The sequence below is a fragment of the Carcharodon carcharias genome, chromosome 3, assembly GCF_017639515.1.
Source record: "Carcharodon carcharias isolate sCarCar2 chromosome 3, sCarCar2.pri, whole genome shotgun sequence".
Taxonomy (NCBI): domain Eukaryota; kingdom Metazoa; phylum Chordata; class Chondrichthyes; order Lamniformes; family Lamnidae; genus Carcharodon; species Carcharodon carcharias.
The window spans coordinates 58,637,544-58,664,873 of NC_054469.1; the positions used below are offsets into that span (position 1 = coordinate 58,637,544).

The 27,330-nt window shown below is 41.3% G+C and overlaps 1 protein-coding gene across 7 annotated transcripts in view; it reads right to left on the reverse strand.

Moving 5' to 3' along the window:
• Positions 1–27,330, reverse strand: part of si:ch211-285f17.1 (sickle tail protein) — a 587,788-nt gene that overhangs the window by 282,751 nt on the left and 277,707 nt on the right. The window contains exon 1 of one of the 7 annotated variants that reach the window (XM_041184080.1): positions 2,689–2,736. The exons of 3 other annotated variants lie outside the window; for them this stretch is intronic. The gene's annotated coding sequence lies outside the window, so the exon portion shown is untranslated. Of the gene's footprint in view, positions 1–1,960; positions 2,023–2,520; positions 2,639–2,688; positions 2,737–27,330 lie in introns of those variants that run through there. 3 more of the 7 variants (XM_041184079.1, XM_041184084.1, XM_041184083.1) reach the window with 3 other exon arrangements.

The window sequence follows — 27,330 nt, forward strand, 5'->3', positions numbered from 1 at the left end:
AAACATTAATTCAGGAATTCACCTTCCTCTTCATGACTTTTGAATCACTCGTGAAATCATTGAGCAAATCCTCAATCACATGGATTCAAACTGAAATCAATGATATAGCTTGCTACTACTCTTTTTAAATGTGAGTTATTTCTTGGGCCACACATGACCATGGTTGAGGAGACAACACTGGGGTCCCAGGCCTGCAATGGTGCCACTTCAACTGGCCTCTAGGACCCAGGAGAACCAACAATGGGTTGTACTAAATAAAGCATAGATACATTGCATATTGAAGACTAATTAATTGTAAATTCAAATAATGTTTATTAAGCACATTGGTTTTCCTCGCACTATTTAAAGGGAAATTGATACCACTAAAGTTTAGATGACAAGCCTTTTCTTTAAGAAAATGAACACATATGGTACGACATCATCTGCAATGAAAATTGCCATGCCTTTAAATCATCATTGTCACTTCAACATGTAACACTGCATGTCAATGTTGATCATAGGCCTAACAGCCTGGTCTCTGCATTATTGTGGCAATTTTTTTATGTCACCAGAATGCCTCAATTAAATTACAGACTTGTAATCCTCTGCCAGGTATCAATTGCACTGTAGGCCTATGTTAATACATATTTTTTCATTACTATGCTTTTGAAGATCATTTATTAGTTTACTGACCATACTCACCAACCTACTAACAAATAGTCAATGAGGACCCTTTGCTTTCAGGTAGATTCTCATTAGTACAAAGTCACCTACTGAATAGAAGAATTATCTCAAGACATTAGTTAGATGGACAGCATGTTCTATTGATTTAACCACTGCAAAATCAGGGCAGTTAATTGAAAACCAAACATTAACAAAGAATCTGGGCTTAAACTCAAATAAAAAAGCACAATCTATTTGCAAATATTTTAATTAATGCAGTTCTAACAAAGCATTACATTAAGACATGCAAAAGTGAAGTTGAAATTTAGTTATTGGGCTAAAGGCTTCACGACTTCATCTTCAATCTTATCTGCTCATTCCCTAGTATAAAACAGAAAACCCACCTTGAAGTCAGGCAGCTCAATGCATTTGCAGAGCACCAAGTGACCTTCCACCACATAGGAAACAATTCACTTATTTCCATGACATTTAGCAGTTATCTAATTACAAAAACATATGAAAGGAAGAGGAAGAAACTCTAGGATGTCCTCTTCGTCAAATAATGTCAAAAAGACACTATTTCAACTATCAGTCCACCACAGGAAACACATTCACTAACTTTACAAGAACATTAATCTTCCAAAGAATTTAAACATTCTATTTTGACACCATCTTCTTTGCTTTAATAATTGATAAAATATGCATGTTGTTATGCACATCAGAAGAAACATGCCACTTCAAACTCAAGTAAAATGAACAGACTTAGATATCGAGAAGTCTCAAATTATGCTCCTGCATTTTGATAATATCCATTAAAATCAAGTTAAAAGGATTTTGCAGAAAGGTTAATTATAAGAAGCGCCTATAGAACACATTTTTTGAAGTAACTAAATTCATTATTTGTACTGAAATAATACATTTCAAAGTGCATGAATTGGCAACAGAACAGAGACTATGGAGGGAATTGTTAAACTGTTCAATATGAAGTATATCTGTGTAAGTGGAAACCTAGCTGGTTTGAAATATAAGCAGAGCTGCAGCTGTTCTGTTTGTCGGTCACTGATCAAACCCTATAAATTACAAGGAAACCTGTGTATTACCCATATAATCACAAAAGATGGCACCAGCCTAGATCTTTTTACCATTACCAGACTTCAAAACAATCCTAAGACAGCTGCCTCAATGAACTTTACCACTGACAAAATGTTACTTGTGACTTATTACTAACACTATCTGCAATTCATCAACTTTGCATTTCAAGCAAATCTAATTGAAGTTAAAATAGCTAAAAAAATGTGGCATCAATCCAGGCACTCACCTCAGGGAGTTTGCACGTTACTGATCACATTTCTTCTCAATGTTTCCACTTCACAGGTGCCTATGAACTGACTTTATGATTTTAGGATCTCAGTTATCTGCCACTAGGCCCTAATTACTTATACTCCTCCCAATCAGCCTTGAAGCAACTTTTTTACACTAACTGGCAGAGTTAACACTTGAGCACAAGATGTTATCAGAATCACTCAGTGGGGATTCATCACTGGAGTAAAGTTGTTTGCTTATTGTGAACTGATGAATGACATATGATAAGCACAAAAGGAACGTAGTTTTACATTTCGGACTCACTTAATTATGGGAAGCTGCTTTTTCTAACACCAGTGTCACTTTGACTGCAAGCATGTCTTATGATCATAACTTCAAATATTGTTGAGGAACACCTTAAAAATGACAGATGACTTCAAGTATAGTTACTAACATTTTGACTAGACGATAAACTCAAAAGAATGCAAAAAAGGTCTCCCAGTAAAACTGCCCGAAGCACTTCAAGGCGTGCAACTAAATTATGCTTCAAGACACTAAGAACCAACCTCACTATACCTGTAACTTCTCTGTGATACTGGGATTGATGTAAATATTCCTTGTGTCTCCAAACTCTTCAAAACATTTCCACTTACTTCAAGTTAATCCTAATTGGGACAAAAGTTTCACCTTCTTCATGCATCAAATGAATTAGCTACTTTGGTAATCTGAAGACCAAATACTTACATGAACTTCCCTCCCAGCCTAAAGGGATTCCTCACAGCCAACATGTGCAGTGAACTGCACCAACATGCCCTTTCAACTGTGACATCAGCAGAATCCATGGTTACCAGCACTCCTCTACCTGTATGTATGCAAAAGCTTTACCTGTCAGACCTGCTTCTCCACTTGAAATGACAAACCACACTGTTAAAAACAAGCTGGATGGCCTCTGTTGCATGGAATATGCAGAATGCTATCAATTCAAATTTAGAGCAATGTCATATTATTGCAATCGTTGGCATGTTAAGATCAAAATTTGCATTTTGGGATCAGTTTTTTTGAAAACAAACCATAATTTGGGAAATGCATGGGTTGTGTGTGCTTTAACGTGCATTGCTTCCACTGGAGTTAGACAGCTTGTCTTAACTTGTGAAAATGATTCCGGTTGGAGCTGTGATAAGATGCTATACGTTAGTGTTATAAGCATATTTTTTAAAAAACTTGCTACTTTTAGAAAGCAGTGATTTTTTTTATCAGTACAAAATAACTAAGTCTTTTGCTTTGGAAGATGACGGAGGTATTTTGTGGAATAAAAGAAAATCAGCAATCAAGCTTCTTACCAAGTTTCCTGGTAGATGGAGTCCTTTAATGGCATATACTGATTATTTGGTATTGAAATACATGTGGAAAACCTCAGTTTAGTGTTAAACACCGTGTGTGTCTTTGTGTAAGGACCAGGGGTGTCACAGCCAGCAATTTATAGCCCCAGCTTGTCTGTTGAAGAAACTCTATCTTTGGTGGACTTCACATTAATCACACAGTGGTTCACAGAATTACATGTGATTCCATCAGATTTAGAATAGAGGAACCTAGCTGGTCTGTGTCAGTGTTTATGCTGCACACACAAGACAGCTCTCACTCTTTTTCATCTCACTCTACCTGCATAACATTCTACCCATTTCTGGGAATACGAGTGGAACATTCAGCCTTCGAGCCTGTTTCAAGTTCATTAGATCATGAATGAGCTATATCAAAACTCCGACTCTGCTTTGGTTCATAATATTCCTTAATATCCTTGCTTAACTAAACTCTAACAACCTCAGTTTTCAAATTTTCAATTCATCCAGGTTTGGAGCTTTTGGGGAGAGGTTTCCAAATTTCCACCACCTCTCGTGTTAAGAAGTACTTTCTGACATCACCCCTGAATGGCCTGGCTCCAATTTGAAGGTTATGCCCATTGTTCTGAACCACCCACCAGAAAAAATAATTTCTCTCAATGTACCCTATCAAATACTTGGATCATCCTAAACCCTTCAATGAGATCACCCCTTAATCTTCTATATTCAAGGGGATATAAGCCTCATCTATTCAATTTGTCTTCATAATTCAACCCTTTTAGCACCAGTGAATCTGCACTGTATCCCCATGTACTTATCCAGACTCCCCTTAAATGCATCTGTACTATTTGCCACGTGGTAAGAAATTTGATATTCTAACCATGTGCTGGGTAAAGCTACTTCTCTGCAATTCCTTAGTGGATTTATGAGTGACTCTCTTAATTATGACTTCTAGTTTTGAACTGTCTCACAAGTGGAACCACCTCCTCTGTATCTACCCTAATAAATCCTTTCATAATTTAAAAGACCTCTATTTCCTCTGGAGATAAGAGTCCGAGCTTGTTCAGTCTTTCCTGACTGCTTAACAAAAGGCCTTTCCTTTTGATGCTGGATTAATAACATTGACTATTTCTGCTCAGTCTACGTTGTACACAGAATACCCACTAAAGATGCAGAGCAGGAGAGGAATAAGGCAATCATAGTGAATAAGCTATTCAAAAAAAAAAGAAATAACTTTTATGTATCACCATGCATATCCTCGGGATGTCCCTAATTGATTTACAGCCAATTAATTACTTTTGCAACTGGGATAGCTAGGCACCCTCCACAAGGGCTCTGGGTATAAGCAGTCCAAGCAATGTCTCCTTAATCACTGAAGATTGAAACATTGTTATTAAGCAGCACAGAATCTGTGCGAAGAAGTGTCAGTTAGAATATTTAATTCAATGTAAAACCATATACCAAATGTGAAACAGGGGAAAGATAGATGGGATTAAGAAAGAAAAATAGAAAAAGCAAAATGTTATTCTTTTTATTTTTGGAAGTCTCTAACCATTATTAAAATCTGAAGGAATAAGACTCCACAATTGTAAAAGTTAATCTTCAGTGGCACAGAGGTTGTTTTGCAGTAATGAAGAAATATCACAACAATAAAAATTACACTGGAATGGACAAGTCCCAACTTTTTCTGATGAGTCTTGTGGGCATTTATCAAGTAAGTACAGCAACTTCAAATTGCTTCATGTGTTTCAATGCCGAGTCTCTCATTGAGTACAGCACAGCTTTTAAAGGGAAAGGAAAATGGGCTCAGCAACTTACTGCTTTCCACATTTAACTGAGCATGTGCGGTCATTGGAAGTTGTTGTCCAACTTGCACTTTAATTATAGTGTACGCTGCTAGCCTCACTGTCATTTTTACAGGAAAATCCAGCCCATTGGCTTGTATGAACCAGACACTCTACTCCAGTCAACTAAGGGATGATGCTCTGCGAACTTGCTACAAGCAAATAGTAGTCTTGCTGCAACTGGTGTCCTACAAACTAGGGGTTTGTCCCTTTGCAGCTCTGATCTTGCCATTTGTTGCTTTTGGCCAAGCATTAATGAAGTTATCATCTATAAAGTTAACAGCAGAGAACGGGAAGTATTCACCCAACTTATGGCCTAAAACCCTAAAGTTCAGTTTTAAAGTTTGAAAAAAGGAAAGTTAAAAATTATTCAGACATGTCCCCTCATGTGACAATGTCATCAGCTGGGACATATTTATGAATTGTCAAAAAAAATTCTATTTATTTGATAACACTTTCATGAACCCTCATCCCGCCTGTGGGTGAGGTTTCACGAAAAATGCGAAGGCTGCTTGTGCTCTTTGCCTGCGCTCCAACCTTAAGGTAGGACAGGCAGCCCTGTCAATTAGTTTAGTTGGTGTATTAAATGCCTTAACAGGCACGCCTGCCGAACGGAAGACCAGAATGACTCGAAATGACATTGGAAAGCCCATTAAATCTGCTTCTCTCTCCACAGATGCAGGCAGACCTGCTGCTGAGTGTTTCCAGCATTTTCTGCTTTTATTAACTCCTTTTCTGTTGTGGTTACAGTTCTTCATCTATATTACAGATTCATAAGAAGACTGATTAACTAATGGCTAGTCAATAGAAGGTGGCAAGAAGCCAGCAGCAGTAAAACATTGATTGCTGTCACTTGGGTGCAATTAAAAGAACAGTCAAAATAAATTACATTAAACTTCATTTTCAAATCTTATTAATCTTCATTCAGGCAATGTCTAAAGAATTTTAGATTATCATATACTGCTTTCTGTTACAACCAGATAAGTTAGGCAGATCTTAAAATGTCTTTGAAATATTATCTTCTCCTAAATCCATTATCATCATGTTGCTAAGCAGCCCTTGCAGCATAAATTAATATTCTAACACATGAGACCCTGACATTATTAAAGCTAACTTCAATTTGGAATAAGCACCACCATGAATTAATTCTTAAATCTGGAATTGAAGACTGAATGAGAATATTACTTCCACCAATCTGCCTCCAAATTTACAATTTCAAGTCACTTTTAATTCAAGCTGCTTTTGCGTAACTGTTGATGATTACTAATAAATGGAAGCTTCAAAACTGTTTGATCTACTACTGGTCAACAAAAGCACCATTTCCCAAGTTAACGTCACACAACCACTTATGTCAGTCGTTGAATACCGAGTTGGCCGAGTCCTAAAGAGCATGGCTGCTAGACTGGGTCTGCGGCAGGTAGTGAGGGAACCAATAAGAGGGAAAAACATACTTGACCTCATCCTCACCAACCTGCCTGTCGCAGATGTTTCTGTCCATGGCAGTATCAGTAGGAGTGACCACCACAAGGTCCTTGTGGAGACGAATTCCCATCTTCACAGTGAGGATACCCTCCATCGTGTTGTGTGGCACTACCACCGTGCTAAATAGAATAGATTTCGAACAGATCTAGCAACTCAGATTGGTCAAACATAAGATGCTGTGGGCCATCAGCAGCAGCAGAATTGTACTCAACCACAATCTGTGACCTCATGGCCCAGCATATATCCACTCTACCATTACCATTAAGCAGGGAATCAACCTTGGTTCAATGAAGAGTGCAGGAGGGTATGGCAGGAGTAGCACCAGGCATACCTAAAAAATGTGGTGTCAACTTGGTGAAGCTATAACACAGGACTACTTTCATGCCAAACAGCATAAGCAGCAAGTGATGGACAGAGCTAAGCGATTCCACAACCAACCGATCAGTTCTAACCTCTGCAGTTCCGCCACACCCAGTCATGAATGATTTTTTAAAAATATTCATTCAAGGGATATGAGCTTCGCTGGATAGGCCAGCATGTATTGCTCATTCCTAATTACCCTTGAGAAGGTGGTGGCGAGCTGCCTTCTTGAACAACTGCAGTCCAGGTGACAATTAAACAGCTCAGTGGAGGATATATCCCCCTCCTCAAAGATGGAGAAGCCCAGCACATCAGTGCAAAATCTAAGGCTGAAGCATTTGCAACAATCTTCAGCCAGAAGTGTCAAGTGGATGATCCATCTTGGCCTCCTCCCCAAGTCCCCAGCATCACAGATGTCAGTCATCAGCCAATTTGATTCACTCCACGTAATGTCAAGAAACAACTGAAGGCACTGGATACTGAAAAGGCAATGGGCTCTGACGATATGTCGGCAATAGTACTGAAGACTTGTGCTCCAGAACTTGCCATGCCCCTAGCCAAGCTGTTCCAGTACAGCTACAACATTGGCATTTACCCAGCAATGTGGAAAATTGCCCAGGTATGTCCTGTACACAAAATGCAGGACAAATCCAACCCAGCCAATTATCATCCCATCAGTCTACTCTTGATCCTCACAACACGATGGAAGGGGTCATCAACAGTGCTATCAAGTGCCACTTGCTTAACAATAACCTGCTCACTAATGCTTAGCTTGGATCTGCCAGGGCCACTCAGCACCTGACCTCATTACAGCCTTGGTTCAAACATGGACAAAAGAGCCGAACCCCTAAGGTGAGGTAGAGTGACTGCCCTTGACATCAAGGCAGTATTTGACCGAGTGTGGCATCAAGGAGCCCTGGCAAAACTGGGGTCAATGGGAATCAGGGGGAAAATCCTCTGCTGGTCATACCTAGCATAAAAGAAGATGGTTATGGTTGTTGGAGGTCAATCATCTCAGCTCCAGAACATCACTGCAGGAGTTCCTCAGGGTAATGTCCTAGGCCCAGCCATCTTCAGCTGCTTCATCAATGACCTTCCTTCCATCATAAGGCCTGAAGTGGAGATGTTTGCTGATGTTTGCACAATGTTCAGCACAATTGGCAACTCCTCAGATACTGAAGCAGTCCATGTCCAAATGTACCAAGACCTGGACAATATTCAGGCTTAGACTGACAAATGGCAAGTAACATTCACGCCACACAGGTGTCAGGCAATGACCATCTCCAACAAGAGAGAATCTAACCATCGCCCCTTGACATTCAAATGGCATTACCATCACTGAATCCCCCACTATCAACATCCTGGGGATAACCATTGACCAGAAACTGAACTGGACTAACCATATAAATACTGTGGCTACAACAGCAGGTCAGAGACTAGATCTTGTGGCAAGTAACTCAATTCCTGACTCCCAAAGCCTGTCCACCATCTACAAGGCACAAGTCAGGAGTGTGATGGAATGCCTGGATGAGTGCAGCTTCAACAACACTCATGAAGCTTGACACCATCTAGGATAAAGCAGCCCATTGGATTACACTTCATCCAACAACATTCACTCTCTCTACCACTGATGCACAGTAGCAGCAGTGTGTATCATCTACAAGATATACTGCAGGAACTCACCAAGACTCCTTAGACAGCACCTTCCAAACCCATGATCATTACCATCTAAAAGTACAAGGGCAGCAGATACATTAGAACACCACCACCTGGAAATTCCCCTTCAAGCCATCCTTACTTGGAACTACATCACCTTTCTTTCACTGTTGCTGGATCAAAATCCTGGAACTCCCTTCCTAACAACACTGTGGGTGTACCTACACCACCTGGACTGCAGCGGTTCAAGAAGGTAGCTCACCACCACCTTTTCAGGGGCAATTTGGGATGGGCCAAATGCTGGCCTATCCAGCGACATCCACATCCCATGAATGAATATGAAAAAAATTATGCATTATAAAGGAAGGAACTCCTTTAGTGGATAATGATCATTGCTGGCAACATGTCACACAGAACTTTATCCCAGGAAACTTCTGGCAGATAGTCAGGAAGACAGGTATTTTATAGTTTATTCTATTGTATAACACATGGGTTGGCAATGAATAGAATTAGACCATTTTTCTGTTCTCCTTGCTGTATGAGGAAGTTGTGCAACATTTGTACACGTTAAGGCATGATGTTCAATGCCAAACTTGTAGTTAACTATTAACATAAAGGCCAATAATGTGCAAAAATAATCACGAATACCCATGTTTGCTAAGTATTCATGTATATGTTGTTCCGCATTTTAACCTACAATATTTGCTTGACTATATTCCTTCTTACAAATTCTTGTATTAAGTTTTCCGACCTTACATTTATGAAGGTCAGCTGCAACAATCTTTCTGTGGGGCTGCAGATGAACTAAGTGCTAATTCAAAAGGGAATTGCACTTAAAACTTGCCAGATACTTTCCGCTTAAGCTGAAACTCTCTGCATGTCTACACATAATGAATTCTTCAGGAGTTGTAGTTGCTGTTCTTTTAATGACTATTTTAGCCTGATTATGAGCCAATAACCCCAGCATTAGTTGTCATGGTGCCTACTGCAAGGCTGTTTACATTTTTTCTCTCTTTTAACACAACCATACACAAACAGATGATTGCCCCAGCTCCAACCTGCTTTTATCAATGTCATGCAGAAGTCTACTGACTGAAATAAGTTAATAAACTCTCCTCATGCTACCTGACCTTGAGTATTTCCAGCATTTTCTGTTTTCAGTTCAGGTTTCCAGCATCTGCAGTATTTTCCCTTTTGAGTGTTATTAAACTGTTTGACACCATACATCCTCTACATGGCAATGACATTAACTACTTTTTGAGCATTGAAAATATGACAACTTCACCTAACTTCACTCAATATCTTCAGAGCGAACACTGTATGGAAGTCAAATTGTCTGAGGCGGAATGTCACAGGAAATCATAGCTTTTCTTCACAGATTGTTTGAACCCTCAAAGTGGGGGGTATCCTATATTAGATTTCAGGTGCCTATAGGAAAGAAAGCTAAACACAACCCACTGCTTCAGTTAAGGTGTGTGCCCAGGACACCTACATAACCAAGACAAAAGAAAACAGAATGCTACTCCAGCCAATACTTTTGACTGAAAGCCACCCGATATAAATTTTACATCTGGTATACACCTGGTAATATTATTGAGCATGGTAAGTACAAGAAAAATATCTGAAATCCATCTGGCTCCAGTAATAAGAGATGCTGATTTTTTTTTATTCATGGCATTGCTGGCTAGGTCAGCATTTATTGCCCATCCCTAATTGCCCTTGTTCAGAGGGCATTTTAAGAGTCAAATGCATTGCTGTGGGTCTGGAGCCACATGTAGGCCAAAAGATTTCCTTCCCTAAAGGACATTAGTGAACCAGATGGGTTTTTACAACAATCAACAATGGTTTTATCATCAGACTTTTAATTCCAAATTTTTAATGAATTCAAATTTCACCACCTGCCATGGTGGAATTCGAACCCAGGTCCCCAGAGCATTACCCTGGGTCTCTGGAATACCAGTCCAGTGACAATACCACTATGTCATCACTTCTTCAATCAAAAATGCTGGTTAACTGAGATGTTTTTATCCAATGAGAAAGCTCCAGGATGACCATGCAGGTGTAGAGGTCTGGAGAGGTGTGGGAGCAAATGGCTCTGAGGGGAGATGGTGCTAAAGAGCAGTGGGAGGCTTTTAAAAAAAAATCATGGGATGTGGAAGTCACAGGCAAGGCCAGCATTTGTTGCCCAACCCAAATTGCCCTTGAACTGAATGGCTTGCTAGGTTCTTGCTGTGGGTCTGGAGTTACACCTAGGCCAGACCAGGTAAGGATGACAGATTTCCTTCCCTAAAAGACATTAATAAACCAGATGGGTTTTTTACAATAATCAATGATAGTTTCATGATCACCATTACTGAGATTAGCTTTATATTCCAGATTTATTAATTGAAATTAAATTCCATCAGCTGCCGTGGAGGCATTTGACCCCACGTCCCCAAAGCATTAGCCTAGGCTTCTGGATTACTAGTGCAGTGACATTACCACTACACCACCGCTTCCCCACCAGAGCGAGGACAGGCTGCCACTAACTATCGTCAGTGAGTTTGATACGTCCAATCAAAAAACAGACCTGACCCCAGAATTCCGATTGATAAGAGTGCTGGATTACAGAAATTTTATTATTCAGTTTACACCTGATTGCATACCGAAATGTGGGATCGGAGTAATTGGAATTTACCTTCTGAGACTGTCTCCTCTCATTTACATGCTACCCTCAGGAACATCATCTGAAAGCACAATAGGCTCCTCACATATGCTGATGATAAACATGGACGACACCCAGTTCTACCTTACCACCATCTCTCTTGACCCCTCCACTGTCTCTAAACTGTCTGACTGCTGGCCCTTCATCCAATACTGAAGAGCAGAATTTTCCTCCAGCTAAATATTGGGGAAACTGAAGCCATTGCCATTGGTCCCCAAAACAAATTCCATTTCCTAGCTGCTGACTCCATCCCTCTCCCTGGCATCAGTCTGCAGCTGAATCAGACTATCTGCAATACTTATGTCATACCTGGCCCCAAGATGAGCTCCCAACCAGATGTGTGCCATCACCAAGACTGCCTACATCCACATCTGTAACATCACCCAACTCTCCCCTTGCCTCAGCTCACCTGCTGCTGAAATTCTCATCCATGCCTTTAGGCATGAATATTTCAATGCTGTTCTGGCCAACTCCCATAAACCAGAGTTCATCCAAAACTCTGCTGCCTGTATTCAAAGTCACACCAAGTTCCATTCACTGATCGCCCATTTGCTTGTTGGCCTACATTGACTCCCTGTACAGAAAATATTAATTTCAATTTTAAAATTCTCTTCCTTGTTTTCAAATCCTCCTAGGCTTCACCCCTCTCCATCTCTGTAATCTTCTTCAGCCCTACTGCTGTCCAAATATCTGCACTCCTTCAATTGTGGTCTCTTGTGCATCCTCAATTTTCATGGCTTCACCACTGGTGGCCAGGCTTTCAGTTGCCTAGGCCCTAAACCTCTCCACCTCTTCATCTTTCTCTCCATCGTTAAGACTTTCCTTAAAACTCTAACTCTTTGACCAAGATTTTGTTTATTTCTCCTAATATCTCCTTTTGTTTGAAAGCTTTCCTGCTAAGTGCCCTGGGATTTTTAGTATGCTAAAAGAGCTATATAAATACATGTTGTTGTTGTTGTTGTAGAATAAGGTATGTAATAAATATCCAATATTGGTGTCATACCCGGCCCCAAGGTAAGTGTTCAGATTACATGGAAGCCAATGCCTCTTAGGGGTCCTTCTTGCTAAGTAAGGAACACTAAAATCAACTCATGGCACCACAGGTCTGTCAAACTTCTATAATTGTGGGAATAACTACTCAGAGCACACATCTTTAACATAATGAAACATCCAATGATGATTGCCAAAAAGTGGCTTAGATGGTGGGTAGTATTTGCTGTTAGAGTTAAGGAAAGTAACAAAAGTTGTGTTGAAGGGGGAAGCTTGGAGAAAGCTTTTGAAGGTGTGAGAAATGCAGCAAATTGGATGGACTTGGGAAAGCAATTCTAAAGTGGAGGGTGAAATAGTTGAAGACACTGCCACCAATGCTGGGATGAGGCACAGACAGAGTTGAGTCAAAATTGCAAGATTGGAGACCAACATCAGAGAATTAGGGTTAAAAAGGTTGCAAAAATATGGTGGTGCAAGACTGTAATACCAAGCTTGCACCTGTCAAAAATGTCAATGCTTGATTTTTTTTTAATATCCCAAGAGCTTTACAAAAAAGGGATGAGATACTGAGCAGAAATTGAGCAAGGAGTGAGGGGAACTGCTTTTCCTTCCATTTCACTATTGCCTTACCCTCTGTGTCTCAGATCATTCTTATACATTCTGGTAATTCTCTTCAAGCTGCCAGGCTAAGCACAGAAGAATTACACGTCAATCTGGTTGAGATAAAATAACTCAGTGCAGACCAGAAATTACATTTATTAGCAAAGGATGGATTTGTTTTCTTTCTAAAGGTTATTGATGGCAGTTGAAATTGGAAAAGTGGGGACATGCATTTTTTCAAGTTTTAATACTTGTAAAGAAAGTTATCCTGCCAGCGCAGACACAATAGGCCAAATGGCTTCCTTCTGCACTGTAACGATTTTGTGATTAAAAGGTGTGACCAGAATTCATAAAAGATCTTGACAAAAGGACTGATTAGAAAGATTGTGGAAAGCATTCAAAATAGCGAAACAAACCCAGACAAAAAAGGATAGCCAAATTTGGAAAAGAAAAGTTCAGCACTTTTAAAACCACAAAATATGTCAGTTATTCTTCCAAAGTGTTTGCGCAGTGTTTTCAAGTGTGTAATATGTGCTAATGCCAAGTGTTTGTCATTTTTGAAACAAAATAAGAGTAATTTGTATGAAACTTGTCAACACAGGCAAGGAGAAAAGAAAACACTTGGGCATCAGCTATAAGAAACAGACATTTACAAATTAGCTCAAAATATTCTTACTCTTAGTTTCAGGACACAAATCTATGGTTGTCATAACATATAATGACTGTGCAGATTTCATTCGCTTTTTCGACATCAAAAGGAACCAAAGATTTGCTTTAATGACACTTGGCATTTTGGATATGTTCAAATACACAACACCCCAACACATGGCACAATGTAGGAAAAGATCTAGATTTTAGGAAGTTTAAAAGTATATATTAAGCTGTCTTAGGGCACAGTGGGAAAATGAACTTCCAATGCATAGCCAAGCTCTGAAGATTATGAAGTTTCCAAATACAACTCACAGCCTGTACTCAGCCTGGACAACATCACAACCGCAGCTCCAATTGCTACTGTTATTGCTGCTGACAGTAGGACTACAAAAACGACCCTCCCAAGACACTTTGTAGACCTATAAGACAAAAATAGAATTTGTGCCAAGAAGAGGATATTGGGTAGGCATGACAAAAAGCTTGGTCAAAGAGTTGGGAATTTGGGGAGGATCTTAAAGGAGAGAGAGGTGGAGAGGCAAAGGGGCCCAGGGCAGACTGCTGGAGTGTTCAGGCTATACAACAGAACCCGCAGCCACCAATGTATACCTCTATCCCTGAGGTGAAAAAAGGAATGTACAAGACCAGAAGAAGCAGAAAGTTATGGAGGATCTTTAGGGCTGGAGGAGGTTACAGATGTAGAGAGAGTGTCAAGGTCATGAAGGAGCTTAAACATAAGGGTGAGAATTTTAAACTGGATCTGTTGAAGAACATTGAGCCATTGTATGTCAGTGGATATAGGGGATGATGGATGAGTGGGACTTGGTGTGTGATTAGATAGAGCAGCAGAGTTTAGGATTAGTTGAAGATTATAGAGGACAGGAGACCAGCCAGTGGGCTACAACAGTCAAATATGGAGGCAATAAATGCAAGGATGAGAATTTCCACAGCAGATTGGCTGAGGCATGGGCAGAGACAGATGATATTAAAAGAGGTGGAAGGTAGGTACCTTTTGAATGGAAAGAATATGACGCGATAAGTATGTTGCTCAAGTCGATATAGTGCCCTCTGTAAGGGATGGAATCATGGCAAAAATACAATGTTTGTGGTGGTTGTCAAGCATTACAACTTTGGTTTCACAATATTTAAGTGGATAAAGTTGCACCTCATCCAGGACTTATGTTTGAAAGAAGTCTGACAGCACAGGGGCAGAGGGGGTGTCAAAAAGGTGGTGGAGAAGTAGAGCTGGGTATCATCAACATACTTGGCCTCCCTATAATTGAACAATTAAGTGTGGAATCAAACAAAGACAGTGTAACTCAGCTAGACAATGGAAGCGAGACTTTGTAGGAATGGTAGCTGACTGTGTCAAAGGCTACAGTGAAGTTGAAAAAGAAAAATGGACCACTGTTCTAGTCGCAGGTTCTCATTTGTGAACTGGTCAGGGCTAGTACAGTACTGTGGCAAGGTCAGAATCCTAATTGGAAAAATTCAAAACAGCAAGAAACATCAGCATAGATTTGAAAACAAACAGAATATTCAAGTGTTTGGAGAAGGAGCAGCAGTTTTCAAGGACAAAGGGACCCAAGCTGGGTTTTTTGAAGAGGGTGTGGTGATGACAGTTTTAAAAGAAAAGGGCCAATGTTTGAGGAAAGGGAACCATTTATAAAGTCAGCTATCGTGGTGGCCAGGAATCAAAGCCAAGTGGTCAGCAGCTTATTGAAAATCTAGCCAAGGGAGGGGGAAGTGGTGTTGGGCAAGGTGATCCTAGAGAGGGCAAGATGGGACTAAGGAGATAAGCTAGAAAAAGGTGCAGGGTCAATTCTAGCATAAGGGAGAGCCAAGGGGTGGCGGAGTCAGCAGGTGCAGCTTAACGAATGATTGCTCCCAAATAAGTCAATGAATTCCACATAGTTATTGTTGGAGTTGGGGGTGAAGTGGCATAAGGAACACTGGATAGTGGAGTCACAAAGATGATGGTGTCTTATCTTTTCTCTCCAAGATTATTGGACATTCTTGGCAGCGGGAAATGAATTTGATAGTTCTTGTGTTCGAGCCAGTTTCGGTGATGGAAGGCTAAATCAGTAGTGCAACTGATATGTTCAATTCACTTGAAGGAGCAAAGAGTCCATACTAGGAAATGGGAGAGAATAAATGTTTTACTAGAAATGTGTTAATGATGAATCTAACAGAGTGCCTGAGCAGGAACATAGAGGTTACGGTGTTTCCATATACCTGCTACTCACATTATTCTAGATGGTGCATGGTGTGCATTTGGTGGCTGTAAAGAAACCTTGGCAACTCGCTATGTGAATCCAATAGATAGTACATATCTGAGTCAAGAAAGCGATTGAAACAATGGTCATTGATACTAATAGTTAAGTATGTCTGAGTTTCCAAAAGCAGTAACATATAGTTATGTATGTCCTGGACTATACCCCTGATTATCAACAGAAGTTGTAAATTGAATGAAGGATATACAAATCATTATAAATGAATGATAAAATTCATTTCATCTACTGTCCCTTACTTTTAGGCTCCTTTGTGCCATGCATTATACAAGTATACAAATATATGAATTAGGAGCAGGGATAGGCCATTCGGCCCCCCCAAGCCTGCTTTGCCATTTGATAAGATTCCGGTTGATCTGACTGGGGTCTCAACTCTACTTTCCTATCTATTTCCTAAAACCCTTGACTCCCTAGTCAATCAAGGATCTATCTAACTCAACTTTAAAAATATCCAATGACCCTGCCTCCACTGCTCTCTGGGGAAGAGAATTTCACAGGCTAACGTTCAGAGAAAAAAAATTCTCCTCATCTTCATTATAATTGGGAGACTCCTTACTTTTAGAGGAGAAGGCCAGTTGTTCTGAAAGCCAGACTTAACCTTGTCCAGGGCAGAGGTCGAGAACTCAAAGTCTCGGCAGGCTTCAGAGATTTCACGCACGTGCAGACCCAGAGCAGGCTGACTGCGCGCAATTCAGCATTTTTAAGTTCTTTGGACCAAGGCTGGGCCTAGCATGCCTGTCCACAGAGGAAAATGGTGTGAACACCTGGGTCATGTGACCAGGAGTGCACCACCATAGAAGACAAGAGTTCTGGGCAGGGGACAGGGAGTGGTCCCAAAGGGAGAGGGGACAGAGAGAGGTCCCAAAAGAAGAGTCCCAGGCAGGGAACAGGGACAGGAAGAGATCACAGTTAAGTTGAGAAGTAGGAAAAGGGCTGCAGTTAGCAGACTGGGAAAGGTCCCAAAAGGAGAGGGGATAGGAAAAGGACCCAAATGGAAGTCCCAGATAGGGGACAGCGGCAGATCCCAGTTAAGTTAAGGAAAAATGAGAGGAGCAGAGAAACAGGCTCGAAACAAGAAAGGGTTGGGATTAACAGGCTTTAAGTGAAGAGGGCTCAGGAGAAGCCCTGGCAATCGAGGTAGGTTCAAGAAAAGCCCTAGCAATTGGAGAGGGCTTGTGAGAAGCCCTGACCATCCAAAATGACAGCTGAACGTTGGTGATTCTGTGCTGCAGGCCACTGGGGGAAAGGTACCCCTCTCGAGTAGTAGTGTTCTTCACAGCACAGCCAAAGAGCTGATGCTGTGCTTGTGAGTTGGTGCTTGAGTGCTGACTCGGGAAACAGGGGAACTGAATCTCAGGAGACGAGATTGAAACCCTGCAAGGTGGGCCATTGTTGATACCATTTGAGTTGGAGCAATTTTTGGAGAAAATTTCCAGGCTATATCTTCAAAGGTGAAGACTGGAATTCCTCGTGAGGGAGACAGGGACAGGAAGAGATCACAGTTAAGTTGAGAAGTAGGAAAAGGGCTGCAGTTAGCAGACTGGGAAAGGTCCCAAAAGGAGAGGGGATAGGAAAAGGACCCAAATGGAAGTAATTCTGTTAGAGTTTTAGTGAGATTGGTTGACTCACAGTGTTTTCTGATATCTGGGTGGGTTGTTGAGAAATCCATGGACTCTGTCTTGGTCATTTATTGTGAAGTGTGGTGTATTCAACTACAGTTTGCCTGTTTAATCATATGTACTTCATTAACTCTGAATGTTAAAGTATAAGATAGATACAGTAAATGGCTTTGCCTTTCTGACCTTGTACAGTAAAGTTTATCTTGGCTTGTTCAAAATCCATGGAATCTTGTGGCTTTATTCTATTAGCAAGTGTCCTCAATCTCAAACTTTGTCTGCTTTAAACAAAACATTATCTGTCCCTAACTGAATTTTACCAAAAACCTGGGGGTCTGGTCAAGGATCATAACACAGTGCATCTAATTCCCTTTACAGCTCAGTTTTTCTTGAGGTCTTTCTAAAGGATATATTATAAACAATTTGGGTTCTGGTATCACAAATGCAAACAGAATTCTGTATTTTTGTTTTAGGTAACCTGCAAAGCCACAAAAATGCTTCCAATATATTGTGATGTGCTTCTGTTAGCATGTCATGTATAGAAATCAATGCAGCTTCCCTTCATGTTTCCTCTCAGTTTACATTTTTTCTCAAATGGCATTTGTACTTGTTGCTTATTGAAGTTAGTTCACTGAGGAATTAAACAAAGACCAAAAATTGAGTGGGGAGGAAAGAAATTCTGTCAAAGATTAGAGTTTCTGAAACGAGGTAAAGAAAATGACAGAATGACATGTAAGTTAGTCAAATACTTTATTGCCAGAATTTTCGGGTCGGTGAGCATGGGCGGGGCCTGCTCGCCGAGGTGTAAAATGACGCGCAGTGATGTCGGGCGTGCGCCCTGACGTCAGCGCCCAACATTCAGATCTTCAGTTCAGTGGCCGTGCACTGGAGTTGGCTGCGCAACTGCCAAGCTGTCAAAGGCCATTTGAACATCAATTAAAGCAATTAACGGAGTTGCCTGTCCAACCTTACGAGCCCAGGCGGCCTTCGCATTTTTCATGAAACCTCATCCATGGGCAGGGTGAGGTTTCATTAAATGTTTATAAGTTGAGTGAAACTTTTTATTAAAGCCCATTGACATGTCCCAGCTCATGTAACACTGTCACATGAGGGAACATGTGTTAAAAATTTTTTTTTTGTTTCTATTAAAATTTTTGAAAATCAAACTAATCTCCCCGAGGCAGCTCTGTGCCTCAGGGAGATTTCTGCGCTCTTTCACGCACATGCACAAAAGTGTGTAGGCCCCGACTCTCCCTCCTCCCCCCGCACATACAGGGAGCGCTCAGCACTTCCAGTTGCGCGTCAGACCTTTATTGGCCCGCTCACATAAAATGGCGGTGCTCAGCGGATCGGGGGCGGTGATCAGCTGCGTGCCCACTTGCACCCGTCCAACACCCCCAGCGTGGAAAAAATTCTCCCGTACAAAATGAGAAATCATATGGAAATCAAGGATTGACAGTCATGGGCCTGTTATTAACAACCAAGCTTCTCTGAAAAGTTAGCAATAAGTTTGGTTGTTAGAAGCTTTTTTATTGACCTAGATATTGCTGTTTTAATAATAGTGAGGTGATGAGCACTCGTTGTTATTATAGGCTAATCTTACAGCAACTTCATAGGTCATGAGAGGGTGGATAGATTCTCCTTAGTTGGAAAAGATCATTGTCTCGCATTTCTGTGATACAAATGTTACTTGCCACTTGTAAGTCCAAGACTGAATGCTGTCCAAGTCTTGCTGCAAGTGGGAATAGACTGCTTCAGTATCTGAGTCACTGAATGAAACTGAACATTGTGCAATCAGTAGCAAACATCTCCACTTCTGACCTTATGATGGAGGAAGGTGATTGATAAAACAGCTGAAGATGGTTGGATCTAGAACATTACCCTGAGGAACTCCTGCAGCAATATCCTGGAACTGAGATGATTGGCCTCCAATAAGCATGACAATCTTCCTTTTTCCTAGCCATGACTAGCCAGCAGAGATTTTTTGCTTTAATTTCCATTAACTTCAATTTTACCATGGCTTCCTGATACCATATTCAGTCATATGAGTTGATGTCAAGGACAGGTTCGACCAGATAGGAGTAAGTCTGAATTGTGAACTCCTTTGGAGAGTTGGGGTACTTGTTTGGAAAGGTATCATCCTTGGACAATTTGGAGAGATAAGATGCCCCTTGGGATTGTTAAAATTAGGCATGAATGTGCATGAAAAGTGCATAAGCTCACTAGCTGTCAAGTTCATTGGAACTGTCAGAAGTGTCAAAATGAACTGTCAAAGGCAACTGTCAAATTGTCAAGGAATTTAAAATGCCTGCCATTTAAGTCTTTGAAAGAAATGTCTGGATGGAGTGTTAAAAAAATGCTTGCTATTTAACTCTGTTTGTTGACATAAACCTGAGGGACACCATTACAACATTAGTGCTGCATGACTGATTTCACAACCTTCCAATATCACAGTAGGGTGCCTTCCATTTCACATTTTGATTAACAGCTCCAAGTGGTTATAGGCACTTTGAAGTGAGACTATGAATTCCAAAGTTTAATTTCATGAGAGATTAAATACTTGAATAAATTGTCTGTTCTTGTAAGGATGTAGTTGAAGGAATGTAAATGTAGTGAATGACTTTTTATGAATGACCGCATTTAAAAAAAATGTCTGCAAGAGGCACATCGACCTTTAGTTAATTTAATTTCAACAAGGGTCCTGAGGTCTGCCCATGTGGATACTGGGTGAGATGGCATGATAGGTGCAAGGGAAAAGGGTGATGGGTGCAGATCATGGATTGGCAGTAAGTTGTTAAAGGGGTTATAAAGGTCCATGGGGGTGGGTATGGGAGCATAGGTTTGCATGGAGGATATGAGAGGTTATGGGGAGTGGGTGGAGAGCAAGAGGTGGCATGGGTTGGCATGCATCAAGAATGAGGAGAGTGCGGGGGCTGAGAGGGTGTGAAGGGTGAGACTGGAGAGCTGTTTTTTGTTTTATTGCTTTCTTTTAATTCTTGGACACTGTGCTGGGCCACCAAATCAGGCATTCCACCCAACCCGCCATCGCACCCAACAGCCTCTGCACTTGTTCCAGGGCAGCAGGCCCGACATCCAGAGAACCCCGCCACTTCGGAACGAAACTCTGACCCTCCAGGACACTTTTTCTTGGGTCATGTTTGTGGAGCCCAGAAAAAATCCCAACTCTGGGAGTGAAAATCCAGGTCATAGTTCCTCATTCACCCCCTCAGTGAAAATAATTTTTCTGTTTGCCCATAGTCAGACTTCCAGATGTCACTCTCCCCTTTACTGGCTACTCCTCTCTAAGTGCTATTCTGAGTCAAGTCCTTGCTGCTGCTGCTTCTAACTGTGGCAGAATGCTGATCCCCAGGCCTACACCCATGCCATTTGACAACCTCCAGCTCTCTTGCTTCAGCCCCAATCCCTCAACCTCTAATCACTTTCTCTCTCAGGATCGTCATCCCAGAGACCCCCATCTCTCCCTCTGATCCACATTCCCCAACCTCCATCTCTTCCCCTGATCCACATTCCCAGCCTCCATCTCTTCCCCTGATCCACATTCCCAGCCTCCATCTCTTCCTCTGATTCTCATCCTCCAGTCTCTATTCTTTCCTCAATCCTCATCACTCCCCCAATCCTCACCACTCCCCCATCCCCATTTCCCTGTCTCCCCAGTCTCCTTTCACTCTCCCCCACTCCATTCTCAAGCCCACCCCAATTTCAGAGCTCCCAACCCTTCAGGCCCCATCCCACTCGATTTCAGAGCCCCTCCATTTTCAGAGTCTAACACATTCATTGTCTCCCCAGCTGGGTACCGATGGGAAATTTAAGTAGTTGAGCCTCAGGCTGCTGAAGGCACAGCTCAGGAGAGGACCCCCCACTCATTCTGGGAAACTCCTGATCATTCTGGGAGGGTTGGAAGCCCTGCAGTAGCAGCTACTGCAAACCAGGGGGGGCTAGTTTCATATAATTTTCAGTAGTCCATGCACTTTTGTTAATATTCATAGCGCAATATACATGATGGTGGTCTGATCCAGAAGAAACCAAAAGATTATGCTTCACATGTAATTTAAAGATGTGACAGCATAAGGGCAACAATCTCTGGAGGCGTTAGAGAGGCACTTTGATTGCTTTTGCCAATGCGGAAGTGAGAGAACAGTGCCAAGCTAAACTAAACTGAAAGGAAACCTAGGGCAGAATTTTACATCCTGCGGGCCCACACACGCTCAACCTAATCAGGCATAAAATAGCAGGTGAGCATCCCTCACGCGAGATTTCGGTCAGCGGGCGCGCACAAGAGTCAGCAGCACGCCTGCTGATAATTAAGAGGCCTATTAAGGGCATTAAAGTTTCAAATAGCGTTGAATTTTCGCTGCCCATCCGAAGTTACAGTTGGCGGGCAGGTGAATCTGCCAGGTGGCCTTCGGATTTTTGAGGAAACCTCATCCAAGGGCGGGATGAGTTTTCTGATATCAATTTTAAAAAATTAAAATGTTTGGGCAGAATTTTTATTATCTATTTGTTTATGTGAGCGAGCTCGATGTGTGGAAATTATTTTCTGCATTTTTACATCCTTATTTCTTGGTTTTAAATTCTTCAGCTTCCTGAGGCAGCTCTCTACCTTCAGGAAGCTTTCATTGCACACTCCCCTGCCCGCACTGACGTCAGCACTTGTCCTCCTCCCGCCCCCCCATCCCAGCAGCATTGAGCCTTTCAGCACCGTTAATTGGCCAACCAGAGTGAAATCGCGTTCGGGGGGCCAAATGTGGGCAGCAGGCCATTTCCCAGCCACTCCCGGCCCATCCGGCAACCCAAAAATTCTGCCCCTAATGTGTGGGCATAAAACATTCTCTGCTGGCAAATGATGGAACAGGTCACCACCCAACCATGTGCCTGATGGCTGACAAAGTAAAGGCAGCTAAAAATCAGTGGTCTCATTTTGTCATTACAAGGCATCCATTGCTCGAAGGAGGTGAAGACACAGTTGAGCATGCAGTTGATTGATACTGCTGTTGGCAGCGCCACCCTATGGTGCATGTTAGCTGTTAACAGTGTTTTAAACCCACATAAAAAATCTGTGCCTTGCAACCTTGAGAGTCCATTTCAAATGGGAACACAGACCAGCAATGTGTGGACAGAAATATTGAGAAATTGTGTGGACATCTAATTGCACCATGAGGACTTCTTCAACATATTAAAATTAAGTTTCCAGTTCAGGTTGGAGTTGCCTAAAGTGGTCAAGCTCTCACTGAAATGTAACATGTTAAATGGGCGGAGATCTGGCAGAATGGATGGCTGTGCTGCTTTCTGAATGGGTATACTGACTTTAAAATAAAAATTCACCTTACTGTCTCAGACTCAGAATAGCTAAAAATAAACAAGAAAATATTTTATTTGTTAGGCATCTAAAAACCAGATTTGTTACACTTTACATGCAGGCTCACAAAGTCTGCACTTTCCTTTAGACCCTTATTGTAGTCAGACTAAAAAAACTCACCACACCTTATGAGAAAAAAACTGCAGCAAGTCTAAAATCTTACTGATTGTTTTAAATCCTTAAAATACACACCCTATCAGTGAAGCATGGGTTAGTGCCTTTGTAACCGCTCCACTGGGTGGAGAAGCTCATAGCAGGGACCAGCTAGGCACGTTCCAACAAGGAAGAAGGGAAAAATATCAAAGAGCATCAGCCACAGGGATAATCTTACTTATTTATATCTTTAAGAATTTAATGGGAACAGACAAGATAAACATTACTAGGTTTGACACAGTCACAGATTCTGCATAGCATCAAAATTAAGAAGAGTGTTGGTGAAAATTCAGTCGACATTTAAAGGAGGGTGGTGAATGTGTAGAATGGACTGCACTGTATGAGAAACAGTGGAGGCTGATTACATCAGCAATCCTAATGCAGCATATTTCTTTGTGGCTGATGAGAGAGAGGAATTGTTATATGCTTTCAGGCAGCCCATCTATCTCTTTAAGGCACAGCTCATGTCTGTTGAGACAAGAGAGATGAGGCAACAAAGCACAAGAATTTATTGAGATTCAGAAAACACGAGCATGAAAGTTGGCATTTTTGATTGTACAAAATCAACCATGACATACAAACAGCGCCTGCAGGAAACAAAGAGCTTTGAGGCAAGGCGACAATCCAGGTTTGTTACTGGCAACCAACAATCTCATCAGAATTTTCTTTGAAACTTAGCAGCTTTGAGCATGTAAACTGCTAAGGACATAGAGAGGTCATGTTAGCCATCTCTGATTTGGTGAAGAGAATCATGTTATTTTCTATGCCTTGAAGGCAACCTAACTATTCAACTGTATCACTCAGAAGCTATCAACATCTTTTGAACTATTGACTGCTGCTAGATCCATGCTTGATCCATCCATCAATCTGAACATGAAGCTTTTTTTGTTATGATTCAAATAATTCATTACTTGGTATCAGTATCAGTGTGTACAGGCCATGATTGGTGTCAGACTAAACTGATGTGTCAATTAGTCAATAAATTTGTTCACAATAGTGCAGTCAGCCAGTTGTATATCAATTATGATTTCTCAGCAGTGAGAAAAATATATTTTTGTTAAAACTAAGTCTTTAGTATTAAACAAGACATTTCTCCACAGGCACCATTGGATAAATCCTGACAGTCAAGGTGAACATGCATTGTTTTATCCATTGAGCAGCTTACTATAGAAACCATGATGATCCCAGGTTTGATCCTCAGTCTGCCAAGTTAGGTAATGTCAGCCAGAATAATGCTAGTGCCACTATTGCAGTTGAATCTGTGATTTTGTTGAGGGAAGGAGAAACCTCAACCACAGTTCCCACTCCTGATCACTAGACAGCACCTTGTGTTAGATATAAACATGTGAACATCAATATTTTGCATTTATTCTACTATAAGATAAGGCAAATGACAGAAGCTGAGAACAGACTTCTGTAGGGAAACCAAGAGACGGTGACTGGAGGCTTGGCTGCAGAGGTTTTTAAAAGTGGGCAGTGAAGTAGCCAAGAGGTTGGTTTTCTGGAGGAATCTCCATAAAGGAGGGCGAGAGTGGTGGGGTTGAGGAAGAAACAAGAACCATGGATCAAAGGACACACAAAGGAAATTAATACAAGTCAGGCACAGTTATGGAGCATTTGGAGTTCGTAGAGGTTAGTGAGGAGGATGCTGCAATAAAAAAAGAAAGACGCTTCATTTTTATAATAGCATCTTTCATAATCTCAGGAAATCCTCAAGTGCTTCAAAGACAAATTGGTATTTTTGAATCAGATTCAATGTTGTAATGTAGGGAAACACTGAGGCTAATTTTGGGAGGGCAAGGTCCCACATGCCACAGTAACATTGTTATGAATATGAGGTTTTATAAGATAGTTATGTTTTAACTGTCTCTTTGAATACAAGGTAAAATGGAGTAAAGAAAAGGGCATATGACCTGCTACTAGTTTGACCCAATGATAAACCTGGGTGGCCAGTTTCCATTGCAACAGAGGACCCAGGGCAAGTGTTATTGAAATCCACATGCCATACTGAACACCTGAAAACAAAGCACAGAGCAGCTGGTTTTACCAGGGGCAAACTTAGACTTTCAGAGTCTCACAGATCCCAGAGAGAGAAGGAGACAGGAAAGCAGAACACAAGGAATGGGAGCAGGGGTAGACTGTATGGTCCCTTGAGACTGTTCCACCATTCAGTACAATCATGGCTGATCTTAGGCTTCAACTCCACTTTCCTGTCTGCTCCCCATATCTCTTGATTTCCTGAGACACCAAAAATTGGTCTATCCCAGCTTTAAATTCAATGATGGAGCATCCACAACCCTTTGGGGTAGAGAGTTCCAAAGATTCACAACCCTTTGAGTGAAGTAATTTCTCCTCCTGAGTTATAAACAATTGGCTCCTTATTTTTAGGACTGTGCCACCAGCATCCCCACTGGTGATTTAGATTAGTGCAAACAGTTTCAGTATCAACCCTATCAAGCCGTTTCAGAATCTTGTATGTTTCAATTAAATGTTCCCATTCTTCCAAACTCCAGACAATACAGGCCCAATTTACTCAGCCTCTCCTCATCGGACAACCCCCTCATCCCAGGGACCAATTTAGTGAATCTTCACTATACCACCTCCAAGTAGCAGAAGCCACTGTGAGCAGCAGGGAAAAGGCTGTTTTCTGTTACCTGCCAGGCAGCATGCAGATGGGAGCATGTTCTCTGGTCAAAGAGATGGAAACTGTGGAAATTTAAGGGCACTGGAAGATTTGCCCTAGCAAGGCCAGGAGAAGAAATCATTGGAGCTGGGCTTTCTGCTGGAAGTTCAGGGATTCTCAAGAAGATCGAGGGAAACAACTTTGGACTTATGACTCAGCAAAATGGGGAGAAGTAAGCCCACTGGAAGCTGGGAGTAACTTTGGACTGGTTCAAAAACTATAAATACTATAATTTAAGGACCCTAATTCTGTGGAGAATGCGGCATAATGTATAAATGGGGCGTGGGGATATTGGATGTATTACGATACTAATAAGGGATATCTCTTCTGTAGTTCAGAGTATTAGTTGCATACTAACTAATGTTTAGTTAATGCTGATTTTAGTTTGTCTGTTACAGTAAACATCTGAAAACTTGAAATCTGTCATGCGATCCTTTTAAGTTGGTCACTGGGAATTCAAATCACTTAAGTTATCGGTCTCTACAAGAATTGCAACAACATAAATGACCAGATAATTATTTTTAGTCATGTTGTTTGAGGGATCTGTGGAGAGAGAAACAGAGTTAACATTTTGAGCCCATATGATTCTTCTTCAGAGCTCTTGGGCTTGAAACGTTAACTGTTTCCCTCCACAGATGCTGCCAGACCTGTTGAGTTTTTCCAGCATTTTCTGTTTTTAATTCAGATTTCCAACATCTGCAGTATTTTGTTTTTATCTTAGTATGAAAATAAGTTTCAGGGCCAGAAGTAAGTTAGGTGCTGTACAGAGCAATGATGCAAAGATAGAAGTGATATAAAACAATAGACTGTAGATGTTGGAAATCTGAAATAAAAGCAAAGTGCTGGAAAAACTCAGTAGATCTGGTTGCATCTGTGAAGAGAGAAACAGTGTTGAGTCAAATACAACTCTTCTTCAGAACTGAAGGTAAAAATGTAGCAGGCTTTATGCTATAGAAAAAGGGGAGGGGTAGGAAGAACAAAAGGGAAGGTCTGGGATAGGGTAGAGGACAGGAGAGGTTAAATGACAAAGATGTCATGGAACAAAAAGCAAAGGGAGTGCTAATAGATTTAACAAAGAAAATATTTGTTGAGAGTGAATGTAAATGGCAGAATAATGTACAGCTCTGTACTAAAGCACAGACTGGCACATGGCAAAAAATAATTCAAAATGGGGGCAAGAGTTCAGGGTCTAAAATTGTTGAACTCAATGTTGAGTCCTCAAGGCTCTAAAGTGTCTCGAGGTAAGTAATCTTAGTTTTTGAATTGGACATGAGATTTTCGTTCAGCTCTGGGTTGAACAGGACACCAAGTTTGTGTGTTCTCTGATTGTTTTTTTATTCATTCATGGGATGTGGGCATCGCTGGCTAGGCCAGCATTTATTGCCCATGTTCAGAGGGCATTTAAGACATTGCTGTAGGTCTGGAGTCACATGTAGGCCAGACTAGGTAAGAGAAGCAGATTTCCTTCCCTAAAGGACGTTAGTGAACCAGATGGGTTTTTACAACAATCGACAATGGTTTTATGGTCATCATCAGGCTTTTATTTCCAGATTTTTTATTGAATTCAAATTCCATCATCTGTCATGGTGGGATTCAAAGTCAGGCCCCCTGGGTCTCTGGATTACTAGTCCAGCGACAATACGAC